This window comes from Equus asinus, chromosome 5, assembly GCF_041296235.1.
Source record: "Equus asinus isolate D_3611 breed Donkey chromosome 5, EquAss-T2T_v2, whole genome shotgun sequence".
Lineage (NCBI taxonomy): Eukaryota > Metazoa > Chordata > Mammalia > Perissodactyla > Equidae > Equus > Equus asinus.
In genome coordinates, this window is record NC_091794.1 from 15,064,066 (window position 1) to 15,084,040 (window position 19,975).

Sequence of the window (19,975 nt, forward strand, 5' to 3'; positions counted from 1 at the left end):
GAACACAGATGATAGAACTGAGCTCGGTGTCTGATTCGTGGTGGATGCGCAATATGGCTTTACCTTTTTTTTTTTTTTAAAAGAACCTGAACTTAGCAGCAGCCATGAACAAGTACTGCGGAAACAAACAGCCTTGAAAGATTAGCTGCATTTTCTAGGATTCAGTTACAATAGTGACTATTCACATTCTTTAGACTCAGTCATGCTTATTTTGAGCTTGTTCCCCACAGTTGCAGGTGGGAACCTCACCTTTGTATTTCCCTGTGAGCACCAACTGTGGATGCTTCCATTGGGTGAGACTGTGGTAGGTACATAGAGCCTCTATTCTTCTGGATTGCTTAGCAGGATTCACGCGCAAAGCCATTCACCAAATCTGAGACCTAGAATGTGGGCTCCCGACGGATGGCAGGTACACAGAAGTGAAAAACATATTGCTGGTAGGCTGATCCCCCTCACATCTATTTGCTGATGTTATACTGCATTGACACAGATACCTGCGGGTCTTCCTGCGACCGCCCCTGTGCCGTGTTTCCCTGAGCCGCTTGGCTCTACGTGTCCCTTCAGCAAATCCAGTCCCCTGGGTGCAGGGCCCAGGATCATAACCTAGATCTTTTCTGGTTCAGATTGTCTTTGCCAGCATACCACCACGCCATTACTGATTATCCCTGCCTTCATTATTAACTTGGAAGTGCTGTATTTGCTAAAGGGAACTTTCCTCTCTGTGATAAAAGAAACTTGGCCCCTCTAATATACCTCAGGTTGGAAAACAACCTATTGCAATGACCTTGCTTCCTCTCCCCTGGAGCCTGATAACCTTTGAATCTCAGTCCAGAAGGTGATGCTCCACGCTTTGGGGCCAACCTTGTCCTTGGCCAGTCTGGTGGTGGTGAGGAGTTTGGTTTATAATGAATCCTAACTACACATGTTATCAGTCTTTCTGGTGGTCCTGTTCTTACTTTGGAGTTCTCAGGATTAAATTAGAAGGAATGATTTTGAAGGAGAGTTAATAACTCTAATAAGACTAGACCTGGTCTGATAAGTGGGTATAAACTTTGAAGGATACCAACAAATCACTTATACCCATCCAAGGCGTTCTGCACCCTCCAATGTTCCACCCTTTGCCTGCCTGTCCCAAAAGTCAAGTTCACCCCACTGAATGAAGGAAGCAGTGATGACCCTGGGACACCCTCCTCACACGGAATGCATACCAATCTTTTCCGTTACCTGGACTTGTCTCCATCTTCACAGAATATGGGAAGGCTTTTTACCTACATGAGAACTCTAATCTGATTCTAATCTTATTTCTCAGGGGCCAGAAGTGTACTTTATTTCTATGCCATTCACCCTTAGAATGTCAGGAAACTGCTAAGTTTATCTCAGAAGATGCTGTTTTTTGCTGGTTCCTCAAAGACAGGGACTGTGCTTATCCATCTCTGTATTCCCAGCACCTGGCAAAGTATTTGATACATAGTAATTCTGTTAATAAACCTTTGTTCAAGTGTTCAACCTTTTCATTGGCTGGCTAATAGCTTTTCTCTGCTGTAATTCCATAAGATGGCTTGTTTCATTGATGGTGTTATAGTCCTAATGTAAGTACTGGAGCAAACTCTTGTCTCAGTCAGGTGGTGGTGGCATATTAAGAATGAATACACAGGCTCCAACAGAACTGTCCCACATTCCATGAATTCAGTACATTCCAGGAGGGATTAGCGCTATGCCAGGATTGCCCCACATGGCACCACATGTGGACACTCTGTTGATTTATGTGTGGTTCTCTCTTCAGAAGTCTTTTTTTCAACCCCATTTGAAATCTTATATAAAAATTCTTTGAGGATATTGCAGTCTTGTAGCAATAATCTGGCAATGACTCACCTACATTTCACAATTAAATACTGTAAGAAGCAACACCCAAAGCCTGCCAATGAATTCCTCAGCTGTCTTCTCTATGACCTATCGAAATAGCAATGGCTTTTTCTATCATCAGCACATAGGTGATTGAAGACTAGGAGAGCAGTCCAACTTTTAAAAAATTATCCAGCATCAGAAAATAGAGCAGAACTTGAATGGCTTTGGTTTTTATTTCTAAACACAAATTCCAGATTACTCCAAAACAAACAAGTATTCCTAACTTACTGCTGGGGTTACAGAAGGAAGGCTATTCTTAGTAAGAAGTCCTAGGAAGGAGGGAGTTAATCTAGACTTGAGGTGGTGTTCAGGAAATAGAGGACAAAATGAATTGGAGTAACACTATGGCTTTGGATTCCTGTGAGAATTGCCTTGATCTTCTCGGCGAAGAATGGGTTACCCACAAGTCTGGGCTATCATGCTTAGGATTCAGTAGAGACAGCCGGCTTCTTGTTCAGGATGGAGCAGGTAGGGCAGGTATGGGGATCTGGCTCTGGGCTTATTGTGACTACAGAGAAGACTAGAAATAGGATAAAAGATGAGGTCTGGCCCCACTGGAGGTGACACAGGAAGGTGGGGTATAACAGGTAAGGGATGGATAGTCACTCAAAAAGTCAGCAACGATTAGCCTTGAAATCTAGTAATCATCTTTATGGAGCGCCACTTTCCTGGGGGAAAAAAAATTGTACTCAGAAGATCAAAATTTTAGATGAGAGGAATTATGTGGTTTAAGCCTAAAGTTAGCATGAAGTCAGTGGTTGGAAATTCTTAAGGTGTATCTCTATTTCACACTAGGATACCTATTTTAAACAATCATTTAATTCAGAAATGTTTAGATAGGAGATATGTTGATAGAAATTAATCAAACTCTAAAACTGTTGGCAAAAGCAGATTTATTTTTTTTTAATCCTGAATGATTTAGCTGTTTAATATGCTCTCTTCAGCGACCTGGAACAAAACAACACATAAATCCTAGCTTCGAAGAACAGAGAATTATTACTGTTTGAAAGACAGAGGAACTCTGAATCAAAAAAACTTCCATGGCTTTTACCCAGATCCAGGGAAAGTGTGAGGATCCCCAACTATGAGAAAAGCCAGCCTGAATTTTTAAAGAAGAAATAGAAGCACGCCAGTAAAAACCAGATGAGGCTGTAGCACAAAAGATCCCCACCTGGACATTCTATATAAAATTGCAGCTATGACCGCCCTGGAACTTCCAATCCTCTTCCCTTTGCTCTGTCTGTTTTTGTCCATGGTACTTAAGAGTTTTTTCCATAGCACTAGGAGTTGACAATGCTTATTTGATATTGTATCTCAGAGTTGTAAACTAGAATGTACAAACCATTAGCTTCAAATAGCTTTAAGGGTTTTGAGACCCTCTTGTACATGAATCTTGGAGCTTCAGTTGCCTTTCCACTGTCAGAGGTAACAAAACGTGGGACCCTAGAATAGGTGAGAAAGCACATATGTTAGGCATAGGGAAAAATATTTGCAGGCTTTCTGCTCAGGGCTTTTTCCTATCCTGCAAGGGCTAGTGGGTTTTGGATACATTTATTTTATTCTCGTGTTTGTGTTTCTTAGAAAAGTGAATAATCAGTAAATGCTTAAAATCATTTGATACTCTTAAAAGAAAAAAGTCTTTCTAACAGACTATGTTTACTTTTAATTGTCTGTCTCTCCTCACCAGAATATAAACTCTACAAGAGTTAACGATATTTGCCAGTTTTGTTCACTGATGTATCTCAACTTCCTTAGCACAGTGCCTGGTACAGGATAGATGCTGAATAAATATGTGTGAATGCTTATTCAGTGAGTCCTATGTAAACAAAACCAGAAGACAGCACATCCAGTACGGAAGGTCAGTGTGTTACAGATAAGTATTAGTGATTCAAACATAAACTAAGTTATGAGCAAATAGTGAGCTATCTAACAGAGACTGGCCAAGGAGTGAAATTCAGCGAGCCCCAGGATTGCGAGCTGCTCTGAAGCTTTGAAGCCAGAAGCAAGTCAGCAAGGAGTGGGAGTCCAGAAGACCTCTGACTCTAGCAGACACTGTTAGTACGTACCCACTTTCCATTCTCTACTCTTAACTGCCATCTGAAACCCTGTTTTGCTTACAATAACATTATGCACAACTTCAGATGGGGAACTGTAATTGGTCTCTGACAGTTATGACCATTCTTTTCCCGGTTTCTCAGCCTTTCAGTCCAGACCAGTGAGAATCCAGGTGGAAGTCAACCAGGCATATTCTGGAAAATAAAAATTAGTTTCTCTGATAAATAGAGACATAAATGATTGGCCTGCTCCTTCCCTCTTCTCTTTGTCTTGAACACAGGACATAAGAAATGGAGCTGCACAGGCCATCTCAGGTACCTGAGGGAGGGTCAAGAGAATTTCAGATTCATTAGCCTTTACCCCATAGACACTAAACCAACACTAACAGGTGTCTATCTCAGTATCTCTTATTAAGTAGGAAAAATAAATCCTCATTACTTAATCCATTGTACTGGCCACTTACCTGTTTATTCTCAGATTCATTTCCCATCTTCCCTTTAAGTGATATTTTCAAGCTCCCTTGCCAGCTGATGTCCAACTAGGTATGGTCCATTGGTAACACTAGCAGGAAACTGGAGAATGAGAGGAAAGGAGAAACCAGGGAATTTCTCCTTTTCCCCCGCTTCAGATGGTATCTCTAGCATTGGCTATGTCTCCTCCACAATCTCAACTCCTACCTACACACTCTCTTCCATGGTCCCCTCTTCCATCAAGCAGCCACCTTGTAGGTCCAGCTACAGGTGGCAATGACTCCTAAGTTCCAGAGAACATCATCTCCTTCTTTTGTCCCTGAAGCACTGTGAGTGAGAGTGTCTTTATGCTGTTACTAATCTTTGAGTTGCTACTCTTTGAGACACACTCTTTGGCTTCTCAGCTTTTACAGCCCCTTTGTAACTAGTTCCCTGTTTTAAATTATTAATATTGAATTACCTGGCATGGACTGGGCTTTCCTGACTGGATTCTGACTGATACAGCACCTTAGCTGGATTTTCCCTTACTTGAAAAATCACTTTCCTGAATTGATCCAAATCTTAGGAAATAATTAAAATTTCTTTATTCTGTGGACTAGTAGATTTTAGTGATGTCCACCTTCCTTTCGAATATATATAACCACACCAGGTTGTTGTCTTTACTCTCTCCTTGCCCACACTGAGGCTACAGCCACCCTGTAAAAGCCATGGCTGCTCCCTGCCTGGGATCTGAGGATTGTTCCAGAATTTGACTCTCTCACATATACTTGGAACATTCTTTCTTATTTGATCTCTAACTCGCTTCATCCCAATGACTCTGTATCCTGATTCACCCTCTCTACCAAACCCCTTAAGACTGATAACATATTTAGATTGTCTACCATCTCTCCCCAAGATTTCACCTCTCCATTGCTCCCTTGGATGTGCTCACCTTCAGCCATAAAGCAAATGATGTACTGCTCTGTATCCAAAAAATGGTCGCCAAACCCAAAAGCAGCCTGGGCCTAAGAACCTCTGGCCTGCTACCCCTGCAAAGAAAGATCCAAACTGTGTGTGTGTTTGTTTGTGTGTGTGTGTGTGTGTGTGTGTGTGTGTGTGTTGAAGGATGAGTGGTGGAGGGCAGGATGGAAGCTTTGGAAGATAAAAGAATACATTATGTCAACCAATATATATTGACCTATTCTTTGTGCCTTGCCCTGTTCTATGTGCAAGGGATATGGGATTTAACAAAGCAGGAAAATCCCTGCTCTCTGTCCTCCTCAAGCTGCTTCTGATTCTCCAGAGTGACAAAAAGAGCCACCCACAGCCAGCAGCTTATGTTATTAAAGTTGTTAAATAATGTTTTCACAAGAGGCAACATCAAATGAGATCTTGATATCAAAAGGAGTATCTTTTCATCTTATGAGATCAGACTGTGTTGTGTCCCCAAAGATGAATGCTCATCCTGGCAAAGTGTTCTTGCTTCCAGGGCAAATCATCAAGAAAATAAAGCACAACTTTAGCTGATAAGTAGACCAAAATGAAATGGAGCCGCTAAATTTGCTTCCTCTCGTTGACTAGAATCCAAATCCTCCTCCTCTAAATGCAGCAACACCTGAATTGAAGAATCTCCATCAGCATCTAGTCCAGAACTGAGGCACCTAGAGTGTGTAGGATGCAGGAAGGGACTGGGTGGTGAGGAGGAGGGTGATAGAATCTCTTTCTTATCTAGGGAGAGTGCAGTTGTCAGAGGAGAAAGAGAGACAGAGACAGGGGTGGGGTAGCAAGAGAGGTATTGTCTTCATGGGACTTCCTCCTTGTGAAGGCTTACATATGTCAGCTACACCTGAAAAGATACTCTTTAAGGCTCCATTTAGCACTCACACTCCATGACTCTAAGATCTAAAGCAAGATGGGAAAAAAAACCCCAAGTGTATTATTTAGATTATATCACAGTTGATAAGGCTCAATATTTCTTAAGGAAGATGCACTGTATTTTTTTTAGTGCTCATAAAGAAACAAAAAACGCATTCTACTTTTCAAAAGCAGTTGTGAATTTTAATGTCTGATACTTCTCAAGAAAGATCCAAGTTCAGTCAACACTACTAGGAACTGTTCTCTATAATCAAGACAAACATTCCTTCTAAAGGTAAGAGGTAGTTTCTGCATTAAACTGGTGAGATCCTTGAAATATCCTAACAATACTAATTTTACTTTTATGATCTGGTTTAATCTTCACACTCACCCTATGAGGTAGATACTATTTTAAATCCTCTTTACAGGTGTGGAGACAGGGACTTGGAAAAGCTGAGTGACCTGCTTGAAGTCACCTGGCCATAAGTAACAGAGCTGAGATTGGAACATGCGAATTCGGGTAGCTGGCTATTTACGTCACTATCCCATAGTGCATCAGACAGACTAGAGGATGTTACAGTAAGAAAGGAATAAGCAAGTTCTTGAACTCGGCTTGCTTTAATCATTTTCCCTAAGAAATTACAAACAAAAATGCTTCGTGTCTCTTTTTTTCCTTAATGAACATATACAGCTGTCTTTTGTAAAATTCATACTTGTGATACATATATACCAATCCATTTCCATCAACTGATTAGAATCATTTAGCACAAGAAACTGTTTTTCTAAAGAAACAAAAATGATTAATTTGAGCAAACAATTGTAAAGTTAAACATAAACCAAGAAATTTTTTCTCAAAACAGATGAAATACTCCATATTTAATCACAGCAGCTTTTGCCCCAATCATATACAAAAACAGCTATGTGTGTGTGTTCCAAGGACTACAGCTTTCATGCTTTTAGCATCATCACCGGGAGAGGTTAAGAACAGAGCAGAATACCTTTTCTAGGCTTCCAAAGAAGAGCAAGAATCTTAGTGATTATTTCCACTTGAAACTTCTGCCTAGTCTGCTCAGCATAGGATTTTCAGCTTGTGTGGGAAATAAAGCTTTTGGATCTTGGGGTGTTTACTATTTCTCCCTCTGTAAGTGAGAAAAATGATTTCCCCCAGTGAGATGGCTGTGAAAATAAGGGATGAAGGAAGCTGCAAGCACTCCAGGACCTAATGCAAAGGCATTTGAGGACTAGCCCTGCCCACGTTCTGCCCATTAGCTTATCTGGGCCAGCCTCCAGGAACTGGGCTGAGAGGATGCTGATGAGCTTTCAACTCCAAAGGCTCTTGTTTTCCAAGTTCTTTGTCTTTGATTTAGGAGATAGTAGCAACAAAACTATGTATATCACTTCCTACGGAATTCTTGCTATCTTTTTTCACATCCCTTTATCCTGTTTCAAAAAGAACGCACAATGGACTTTATCACCCTCACTGAATGGCGCCATCACAGCGAGTCTTTGTGGTCCACAAGCATCATTTTCCTTGATTGATAATTGGAACAGATCCATTTTCCGCATCTTTGTGAACACAGCTGCTGACTGCCTTATCTGAAGGGGCAAGGAATATGAGGCACAGCCCAAAAGTTTATTTTTCTTAGTTAAAAATAAAAGCATCGCTAGACAGAAGTCTGAGGCTGGGGTGGTGGATGGAAGGATGTAGACCATCACTAAGGAAAGGGGGGAGAGAAAGAATGACAAAACTCAGCTCTGGGGCCTGGCTTTTTTGCTATTTTTTAATGCCTGTGAACTGACCGCTATTGATAGAGTTTGTGAGTTCAGCTGATTCCAGCTGTGTTGAATCTACAATGAAGACTATCAGTCCTGCCCTAAATTCCCAAACTCCTACCTATAGTGCATTTCCCCAAACCTTACTAGGACCCTGCAACAGAGAACCACGCGCCACAGGTAAGGAAATTGACAGTGCTGCTTCACTAACATTGAAGGTAGAACTTGAGAACAGTGGTTCTCAACTTGAGTTGCACATTGGAATCCCTTGGGAGGTCTAAAAACTACTGATGGTTGGGCCTTGGCCATTGGCATTTTTGATTTAATGGAGTTAAGTAAGCCTAGGCATCAGAATTTTAAAACTCTTCCCAGGACCTTCTAGTTGTAGACAAGACTGAGACCCACTTCTGTAGAGCACCACATGTGAGGTCCACACCCTCTGCCTACAGACCAGGGGATTTCACAGGGCAGGATTAGACAGGCTGACAGTGAATACGGTCCTGACCATGTGGAGTCTTGTGTGGCTCCCAAATCACTTTTTTAAGGGATGACTGGAGCGTGAGGATGGAAGTCCACCCTAGCGTGTTCACATGCTGCACGTCCCAGCAATACAAAACCTCACAGATTTGAGTCAAAACTACAAAGATTAATTAAAGCCCCTCCATCCAATCAACCAATAGGTAGGATAAGTGGGCCAAGGATGAATCCTTCTTGATCCGCTCTTTCCTTCCTGGACTTGACTTTCAGTCAAACTGAACTGAAACTCATAACTCAATCATGAGAGTACATTTTCTGCCCCATAATTCAGGTTGACCTGGAAGATAGACTACCTCTTCCCTTATTGCTGTACTGACCATACGCATCTGACTCTCAGAGACAGTAGAAGTAGGACAAGGACTTCGAATTTCTCAGGATTAGAGGTACATCCAATTCAACTTTAAAAGTTTGCTGAAATCTTGCATTTAGCAAAGGGCCTAACATCTCTTCTTCCTTTGCCCTTATGAATATCTGAGTAATAAATTTATTACCCTTGTGCTTTGTGGACTTTTCCAGAGTCTCAAATCTAATCATGGTTAAGCCAACAAAGGGATTACAGCCTTATCGGGAGTTTATTTTGCAAGACTGCCACATAGCTCTGCCAGAGATGGTATCCTGTTTTTCCCACTATGCTGAGCTCAGAGATCCCATTAAATAAAGTTGAACTCTTCAGTTATGCAGAAATATAAACAAACTGCCCTGTGTAATTTGGAGTTATATTTTCATTTTGGAAAAAATAGTGTAAATAAGGTTGACTCCCGTAACTCAGAAATGTGGATATGATAGAAGAGGAAGTTCTAAAATTTCTCCACTGGAAAAAAAGGTACTGCATATTCAACACACACACACACATACATTTTACCATTTTCTGTGACCTAACCATGGAGTCTACTTAATAATCAATGATGCCTGCAGAGCTTTTCAGTGGATAAACTGGTGAGGACAGTGTATACCTGTTCATAGCCTGGGACAAACTTGGGAGAAAGCTTTAATAGAATCAAGTCTAAGACATTCTTCTGATATGGAATTAGTTCAGTCTAATCTGAGCATATGGTACTTTGTGGGCTTAGTAACGGGCTATCTTGAGAAAGACATTATGGATAGGGTGGCACATCCCTACTATGTAGGTTTCTATAGACTAATATAGGCCAAATATTCTCTTGGTTCTTGGTAGGCCAAACTAGTGGAATAGAAGGTCCATGTCCAGATACGACTAGAGCCAATGCACTACTTTAACCAAAACAAAATAATTCCAACTTCTATGTAAAATTATGAGCTTAAATACCAAGGGGGAAATTTATTGTGTATGTTCAGATGTCTACACACTATACACTATATTTCTACTGACAGACATAGGAATGCAAGCCGTATCTCCTCAGGTGTACTGCTAACAATGCAATAATGCGTGATTTAGCAGCAGATGATGGCAATGCAAGACAGCTGTAGAACTGACTCTTCGGAAAGGACATTAATAACTCCATTCCACACTGCCTTTTTGTTCCCTCACATTGTGGCTCTACAAGCAGCATCAGGGCCAGCCATGGCAGAATGGTTAAGTTTGCGCACTCCGCTTTGGGGCCCAGGGTTTTGCCGGTTCGGATCCTGGGCACGGACATGGCACCACTCATCAGGCCATGGTGAGGCGGCGTCCCACATGCCACAACTAAAATGACCCACAACTAAAAAAATCTACAACTATATACTGGAGGGATCTGGGGAGAAAAAAAATCAGAAAAAAATAAAATAAAATAAAATAAAAGCAGCATCATTGAGCCTCTGGCTATGACCTTCACATAATTGGAGAGATTGCATTTTCAAAAATGGATGTAACAATATCCATCATCCTTCCTACTCTTCTAATATGTGACTGTGCCATTCCCCAACTCCTTCAAGAGGGGACTCTAATTCCCCTTGGTTTGAATCTGGGCAGAGCTTGTGGCTGCTTCTACTAGTAAAGTATGGCAGAAGTGATGTTGTGTGACTTCCAAGACTGGGTCATAAAAGGCAATGCACATTTGTCTTATTCACTAGAACAGTTACACTTAGAGTCCAGAACTGCCACGTAAGAACTCCAACTCCCAAGAGGTCACCATGCTGTCAGGAAGCCAAACCACACGGAAAGGCCACAAGTAGGTTCAACAGCCCCACTGGCACTCCCAGCAAATAGTACCAACTGTCAATACTGTGAGTGAGTCAGCTGGAACACCCAGCCCAGGCTAGCCTTCAGATGACAGCAGCCCCAATAACACCTTATTCCAACTGCTTGCAAGATCCCAAGCCAGAACCATACAGCCAAGCTTTTCCCAAAGAACAATGAGCAAAATAAAACGGCTGTTTAACACCACTAAGTTTTGGGGTAATTTGTTACACAATGATAGTATCCAGAAAAGAATTATTTCAGAATTATCTTTACTTCCTTCTGATGAGACTGCTTCAGAATCTAAGAAAATCAGAAGTTTCTGGCCACCTTCAAGAAAGGAGCATCTTTTCTGAGATACTTGACTTTTAACTTTCCCATACGCTGGTGTTCCTAGAGTTTGCTAACAGCTAATGGCCCTGAGAAGCAGTCACATTATGTAATCAGGCAGAGAAAATTAAATTTAGCAGAACTCTTCTAAGAGAGATTGCTCTATACGTCTGGGAGAACATGGTTTGATCAACTACATGGTGGGTTGAGGTGAAAGTAGGACAGAATGAGACCTTCAAGTCTACGTCCAAGTAGTAATAAATAGTTGTTAAACTTCCTTCTAAGGCAGAGGGGTCCTGCTCACTGTAGCTCTTTTTGCTTTGCTGAGCACCTAGCTGCATAGGGATTGCAAGTTAGGAGAAAAACTGAATTGCTCAGCAAAACGGAGGAAACTGGACCATAGTTGGAAAAAATGAAAAGGAGAACACGTTGCTTGCTGAGTAGCCAAAATGAGAACTTTGGGGAACAGAGATATTTAAAAATGTTTTGAAAGAGTTTGCTATTGCGTATGTAAGGAAAACTTTATCCCATCATCCTACCAGAATTTCAGTAAATAATGTACTGCTCAATATTTCTCTTGTTGCTAGTGTTTTAGAGAAACATAGAGATGTTGATGCTAGCCAGGGGATAAAAAAGAGACTACATATAGGGACCAGCAGATCTCTAGGTTACCCACTGGTAAAGATGTAGTAAAGATGTTGGTAAAGATATAGCAGGGACAAAACTTCTTCTTGAAAAGAGAAAGAAAATTGCAAAAAATAATTTACCCTAAGCTATCACCCAGTCAGGGAAAGACCATTTTAAAGAAAGAGTTGTACATGTACTCTTCCCTAAAGACTGAAAGAAGGGACAGGCACACACAGGAATTCCTAAGCACTGATCAGTGTTTTTTCCAGGTGCTGACAGTTGTTTAGTTTTGAAGGACAGGAAACTTGTGGGAAAATTTGGGCTGTGGCTATACAGAAGTGTCTCATACTAGAGTCTCATAAAGATGGCCCAATGCTTTTAACCGAACGCTGACAGTGAGTTTTGTTTCTTGCTATCTTTTTCAACTCTTTCAAAATTTGTCTCTCATCTCTCTCACTTTTAGGGAACAAGCTGTAATGTAATTCTATTCTGATGAACAAATCTTGGCTGAATTGTTAATAACTGGTACTAAGTGAATGTGTTTTACGTATTTTAGCTCCCTGGGTCATTTGCTATCGTAGCCTATATGAACCTTACCCACTTCTTCACTTTCTTCAAGTTAAGTCTACAGCTGAGCCTCATCCCTCCTAAAATTGTAGAAAAATTCAACTTCCATCATTATTGGGATTGATGAGAAGAAGTCTTCTCCTCCTTAGGCTCCAAGAATAATCTAGGAGCCTGATGTGGTTCCTGGGAAAAGAGGGAAAAATCACTGGCTTTCAGCCTGTCCTGTGTGCTGATGCACATTGTAGAGGTCGCATCGCTCTCTGAACTCTGATGGCTCCACAGTTTCCCCTGCTGTGTGTCGGTGGAGAGTTGTAGCTGGGGCAGGAGCTCTGAGCTAGTGTCCAGCCCCCTCAGGTGCAGTTTTCCTGAGTCCTGCCTCCAACCTGGGTCTCTGTCATGGTGCGAGATTCTCCACACAGCGTTCTATTCCCTCCAGTCTTGGGAGTCTCCTTTCTCAAAGGACACTCACTTCTCTTCCTTCTCCCTAGTCTAATGCTCTCAACCAGATCAGTCCTTGGGGACATAAAAGTCAGGAAGAGACACTGCCTATAGTCAGTTTTGCTCTCTGTGCCCACAACACAAACTTGAGGCAAAGGAGGGGCTCAGAGGGCAAAGCTACCTTCCCGGGGGTAGGAGAGGAAAAGAGCCTGCAAAAAGGCAATAGGAATTAATGTATACAGACCACTCAAATGTGTACTTAACAAGATATTCCAGAAGTAGTGCTATTTTAATCTAAAGAAATGGGACTTTTAAAGTAGGTCCTCTAGCGCTCCTCAGGTCTGGACAGTAGTCGCTCTCAGGAGACTCCGCTAAATTTGCAGCACAATGCACTTGAGAAAATCCTGAGTTTAGGGATGTTGTTCCTGGAGTCGTTTCCTGGGAGACAGGCCGGCCAGGACACAATGCTGAATCATCCCGGAGAAACAAACATTTAGGAAGACCTTTTCCTGCCCCAGCCCCTGCCCTGCGGGAGAACGTCAGCAATAACCCTGGGGTGGTTAGCCAAGGGCGGGTTCTGCCCTACCTGACTCCTGCCAGAAGCAGCTGCCTTTGAAAACAGCAAAAATAGCTTTCTGTGTCAGGAGGAAGCAACAGGACCCTGGCACCAAGCAGATCTCACACTTCCCTCATGCCACTTGTTTACCGACCGGGGAATAGGGAAAATGAGGTCAAGGAGCCTCTGGCTGCTGCTTCCCTCTTTCCCAGGCCCAGGTGACCTGGGAGATGATCTTCAGAAGCAGATACCATCATCCACTGCCTTGGTGCCTGTGAGACTCAAACTGACATGTGATATCAGAGGGGTTCTGCTGAAACCCCCTGTTATCCTTCTGAGAGTGGCAAGCTTAGAAGTCTAAAAAGATATAGATTTTCATATCCAAACTAAGAGGGGTATTCTAGAAAAACACAGGTTATATTTTTCATAGAACCAATTTTTGCCTTTCACTTTGATCAAGCAACTAGCAGCCCAAGCCCTAACTCTCTGGTTTCTTAGTTCTTTTCGCAGCCTCACTTTACAGATAAGGTCAACTGAGGCTCAGAGGGATTAAGTGACTCATTTCAGGTCCCACAGCTGGTAAATTGTATAGTCCAGGATTGCAAGCCAAGATTTTTGGTTGTCTTTACCCATTGGTGGCCTTTTTGGATGAATACATCACCAAAACATTTTTAGGCTTATTTCTTATGTTAAGAGAGATGCTTGAATGGGGCTGGCCCCGTGGCCGAGTGGTTAAGTTCGCGCGCTCCGCTGCAGGCGGCCCAGTGTTTCGTCGGTTCGAATCCTGGGCGTGGACATGGCACTGCTCATCAGACCACGCTGAGGCAGCGTCCCACATGCCACAACTAGAAGGACCCACAACGAAGAATATACAACTATGTACTGGGGGGCTTTGGGAAGAAAAAGGAAAAAATAAAAAAATAAAAAAAAGAGAGATGCTTGAAGAAGACCGAAACTTCCTAAAATGAAGAGAGGCTGAATCCCGGTTAGGAAAACCAGCACGTATTTATGAGATTCTAAGCAAATTATCTGCCTCTGTCGGACACCAACAGATCACTATTGTCAAGGTAAGTCTAAACAAGTCTCTCAATTATTTTACAGAGTTGATCTTTGTTTTTGAGCTGTGAGCTCAATTTAAGCATTAGCGTGTATATTGGGTGTGTTTGTGTGTATGTGTTAGAAGTGTCCAAATAAGCTTTAATGTGGAACTGGGTAAAGTCAAAGAATAAGCACATTGTATACAATGGAACAACTAGAGTGTTCTGTAACTTTGAAAAACATTGTGGCCAAACAGAATGTTCTGCCAGGGGCAACATGGACCAGCTTTTTATCATCTCAATGTGAATAGGTTATAGTTTCAGCTTCTATTGGCTCACAAGGTCCAGCCTAGTAAACTCGGTTCTTGTGTACCTGGGTTGTCCAACAAGACCAATGGTTCCGTTTGGGGAGCTGAGAAAGAAGGAGCTAATTTTCAGTTCCGTTCACAGAACTGTACCTTTTCCAGAAAAATTCTTAATCCTCAGCAAGCACCTCTAAACAGAGGAAAAAGAGATATGTTTCCTTTGAGAAGTTACAACATTTTTAAAGCACTTTTTTCCTTAAATGAGGGTTTCATTAGGACTATGTAATTGTAACTACTTTTAATTGAATGCTTACTATGCATAAGCACGATACAGACACGATCTCATTTAATCTCCAAGGAAGACTGAGGACAAAGACAGCATTTGTCATGATTTCAGAGACAGAGACTAGTGTTCAGAGATTTTAAATAATCTGTTTTAAGTGGCCCTGTGGAAAGTGATGGAGCTTTCTAACCTCAGCTCAAGACTTTCTGACCCCAAAGCCTTAACCAGTGTGTTATACTGCCTCCCAACTTGGCATGAGGGGAAAGACAAATTACGCACGTGGGAGAGGTGGGAGTTGCCACTAGATGACCAAGAGCCAAGCTGTGATCAGCCATCCTTCCAAATTAGAGGGCAACTGTAATCTCGATCTTTGCTTTGAGGCAAACTCTTTCCTGCAAGCACAGTCTGTATTTTTTCAGTTTTCAGCTGGGTACGTTGGAAAAGAAAAAAAATACTAAAATTTAATTGCCTTGCAGAAAACATTACTTTTTTTCCTCTCCTAGTGGCCTGACAAAAAAGCCACATAAAATTAGATCAAAATTATTCACATGCAAAAACTTCTTCTGAGCTAATCATGTAAAGATTATTTTGTCCTAAAGGAAAATTAGGTGAAAGTTCAAATGTATCTAAAATGAAAATATCTACAGAAACTTTGCTACAAGTACCAGTGACATTGATGGCTTTAAATCACAGTAGTCTTCATAGAGAGTTCATTTGAATGTTCTTGAAAAGTAAAAATAGCAGCACCAAAAATTGTGAAATTGTGATTAGTTTTGTCCACTTGGCATTGCCAGTGCTAAAGTCAAGATACAAAGTAGGTAAATCACAGATAGGAAAAGTTATTTGCAATAAGTGCACAGACCAAAAGAAAATATATATACCTAATATTACAAAGAATACCTATAAATCAATAGGGAAAAGACAGTAATCCAGGAGAAATATAGACATAAATATGAATAGGCAGAAAAACAAATGGCTTATGAACATATGAAAAGCCATTCAACCTCACTAATAATCAAAGATACGTATTTAAAAATCATGAAATACTCCTTCAAGCCTTCAGATTAACAAAAGGTAAAAAGTAACAATACCAAGAGTTGGTGATAATATAGAAAAATAAAACTATTGGTGTGTAAATTGGCACAACCAGTTAGAACAATTGGTTAAGTTTAGTAAAATTGAATATGTAACCCTATTGTCTAATAATTTCATTTTAAGGATTATCCCCTAGAAGAACTCTCTGCCTGTACATAATGAGACATATAGAAGGATTAGCAGCATTATTCGTCACAATAGAGCTTTGGGGAAATCCATCAATTGTAGAATGTCTGACCAAATTGTGATATAATCAGACAATGGAATACTATTTAGCAGTGAAAATGGATGAAAAGCACATTAACATGGATGAATATTGTGGACATAATGAGAAGCAAAACAGAAATTTCAGAAGAATCCATAAATATGAATCCACTTATAAAAAATTAAAAGTATGCAATATTATATATATTTCATAAGGATACAAACATATGTAGAAGCTATAGAGGATTTCATGACAATGATACACCTCAAATTCAGGCCAGTCGTCAGCTCTGGCGGGGAGGGAGGGAGAGGAAATCAGGGTGGGGAACGCAGAGGGCTTTAACTGGGTTTGTCAGGTTTATTTCTTAAACTGGAAGATGGCTGAGATGTTTCTCTTACTGTTTACATCTTCTGGTTATTTGAAACATTTCATGATTTTTTTAAAGGCTCCACAGAGATAAACACCCCCCTCCAAATGAACAAAACAAAGGCCTGCTCATCACCTTTGGAACGCATTGCTTTCTTTAGACCATGATTGTACCTGAGCTCCTGAGAACTTACCTCTCAGAAGAAAGAATGAAGACAGCTCACAAGATTCCACTCTAGAAGAAGGTGAAGCTGTCCCAAATGTACAACCTGGGCCCCTATTCAACAGCACTCAGAAACTCACCAGTGTGGCTTCCACGCCCTTGCCCTCCGCCGGGAGCCGGTGTAGGAGGGACACTGACTTTCAAGACAGAAATAGATTTGGGTTTGAATTCTCGCCTTGCCACTTTCTAGCCTTGGGGTCCTCATCTGTAAGATGCAACTAATAAGATAAACCCACCTCGTTGGACTTCTATAAGGATGGCATTAGTTATCATGTGCAAAGTGCCCAGAGTGCGACAAATACTCATAGCTAATGTGTCATGTTTTATACAAATCACCAGTCTAGGAGTGTCTGTTCTGATTCTCTTTCTTGCTCTTTCTTTCTCTCATTTCTGCCATTTTTAAATTTGCCCTATAACTAAGTATTTTTGTTCAAATTACTTTCCTGAGGCTTATGGTAACATACAACCTAACTCATTGTTTGGTTAGTCAATTTTCTAGGTATTTCTGAACTTAAAAAAAAAGAAGTAAAAATGTTCTACTTATGTACCTTTTTTTCTTCCTTAAAAGCACTAGTTGAGGTCATGAGACCATTACCTCAAAATGCTCAGACATTATTAAAACAAATTACTCTGGGTCAGCGTAAGGGGAGCCCTAACACTCATTCTGACAGAGGAGGCTGGGAGGCCCCCTGAGAAGGAGTGAAAGAATGGATCTCTTGTTGGCTCACACGTGACATTATTTAGAAACGGTTTGTTTTGCTATTATGACCAGATGGCTGTCAGCCATATATAAAAATGTTCTAACCCACACTGATTTGCTTGACAAGTGTCCCACAGCAAGGTAGTTAACTGGGCTGAAGGGCATGTGTCTATGTAGGGGTAACCCTTGTGTGAGGGTTGCATTGTCTGCTGAGGAGAGCGCTTCCTTGGGAATACTAAAATCCTAATGTTAACGGGGAAAGTACTTGCTTGAGCCAGAAATTTTAGGTTTGAAATTTTACTCTGCCACTTCCTGGTGATGTGGCATGAGTAAACTGCTTAATTTCTAGGCTTCCATTTCTTTATTTGTAAAACAGGGATAATATATATATATATTATCACAGAGTTCTGGCAAGATTTAAGTGAATATTATGAAAGAATCTGGAACAGAGCCAGACGCGTAGCAAGCATTCATTGTTTGGTGAAATATTAGTCAACTCAGTAGATCAACTTGGACTTGTATCTTCAAATTTCAGATCCTAGTTTCAAGATGCTAAGGATGATAATGGAGTGGAAAAAGTATTAGACTTTGAGTCAAGAAAGAAAAAACAAGTAGTACCCACTACTTGCTGTATGGCTTTGGACAAATTTCTGAGTCTCATTTTCTTCATGTGCAAAATGGAGCATAATAATAACATCTTCTCTCTGTACTTTCTAGGATTATTGAGGGGGCAAAGTTTGTTTCTGTGTACCCTAACCTTCAGATTCTGCGTTCCTTCTGTTCCTAAAAGTAACAACCATTGTTAAGTATGTATTTGTGTTTTCTCAAAACTTCTGATGGAATGGATAGCCTTCAGAAAAATCCAGTGGAAGAATTATAGCTACATTCTAGAATTCTACAATCCTCTGAGGGAGCAGTTTATATGCAAAGGCAAACAGCAACTCCACAACAGAACACCAGTAACAGCAATGATTAAGACAATTATCCATCTCTGGAGAAATGCCATTACCTTCTGTGACCTTATGCTTTCAAGTTCAATAAGATGGAATAACTCCATTATAATTGAATCCCAGAACTACCTTTTCTAAGAGCTTGAGTAATATTTTCTGAACACTCTACAAATCAAATTTTATAGCCAATTGGCTGCATTGTTGGATAAATCAAAGGATAAGGCTCATGAAAGCTTGAGCTCTTTAAGGGTTCAGACACAGTGAATTGGGTGGTATTTGAGAACACGGCATACGCATGAAAGTTTACACGACATTGCCTGGAGGACAGTAACTTGTGTTAGATTTTAGTTTAGTTGAATAGAAAATGTTTAAGTTACTTAACTTCTTGCCATAGAAAAAATTAACTCTCTGTAATTTCTAAATAACACATGAAAACATTATTTACTTGAAAAAAGATTTAAACTCTAGAAAGTTTAAGTCCTTTTCATCATCACTCCCCTTCTATAGGTGATTACTATCATCAGTTCATTGTATATCTTTTCAGAACTCTTTTCTCTGTATTTTCCTTAATACATAATGTATTTATAGAAATACATAGTTTCATCAGTGTATATTCATACATAAATAATACAAACTATCTTATAAATAGCTTTTTGCTCTACAATGCATATTAGAGATAGTTCCAAGTCAGTATGCAGATATCCATCTCATTTTTAAACTGTTGCATAGTACTCCACAGTATGAATGTGCTATCTTTCTTTTAACTATTGACCTATTGACTTAGAAGTGAGTCATTTCAAACATTTTGCTCTTACAGATACTACTGCAAAGAAAATATTTGACCAAGACTTTCCAGGCATGTGAGTAAATATAAAAAAGTAATTGCTGATCATAGAAATTTAAATGATCATACATTTAAAATTCTAACACTGTCAAATTACCTTTTAAGATGTCTACACTAGTTTATACTCTGACTAGCAGTGTATAATGCTATCCATTTTCCTATACTTGCAACAACATTTAGTATAAAATATTTCAATTTCTTGCTTAATGACAGGAAAATGGTTTCCTAATGCTATCTTTATTTGTATTTCTTTGGTTAAGAGTAATATTGAGCATATTTTCATAACTGTATTGGTTATTTGTATTTTCTCTTAATAAACTACTATGCATAAAATTTTTCTGTACTTTATTCTGTTCTTTTAATCTATTTGCATTTTCCTACACAGATGCCACATTTGTTTACCCTAGCTTTTTAATATGTTTTAATATTTTGGGAGGAAGTGTTCTTCTCCCACTTAGATAGACCTTTTTACTCGTAAATTTCTTACACAAGGAAATATCTAATCACACATCACAACTGGGACCAAATGACAGCTACTACTCTCCATTTCTTAGAGATGAGGAAATAAAACCACAAAATGTACAAAGTCATATCTAAACCCCAGATCTTTGGATCCAGTGTGTTTCCTTCTAAGCTAAAATTCTGCAATTATATCCGGATGCTGCAGAAGCCTAGGGTATTAGAGGAGAAGTAATTCAGGTAAGAATTATCTAATTTATACTCCTCATTTTACAGATGA

General features: G+C 40.3%; 1 long non-coding RNA gene across 1 annotated transcript; it reads right to left on the reverse strand.

Annotated features, from left to right (window-relative positions):
* Positions 1 to 2,792: 2,792 nt before the first annotated feature.
* LOC123285575 (uncharacterized) lies at positions 2,793 to 14,110 on the reverse strand. The gene is made up of 3 exons (XR_006527324.2): positions 4,424 to 14,110; positions 4,024 to 4,154; positions 2,793 to 3,348 (listed from the first exon to the last, which is right to left on the reverse strand). It is a non-coding gene; the product is annotated as an uncharacterized lncRNA (long non-coding RNA).
* Between the last annotated feature and the right edge of the window lie 5,865 nt (positions 14,111 to 19,975).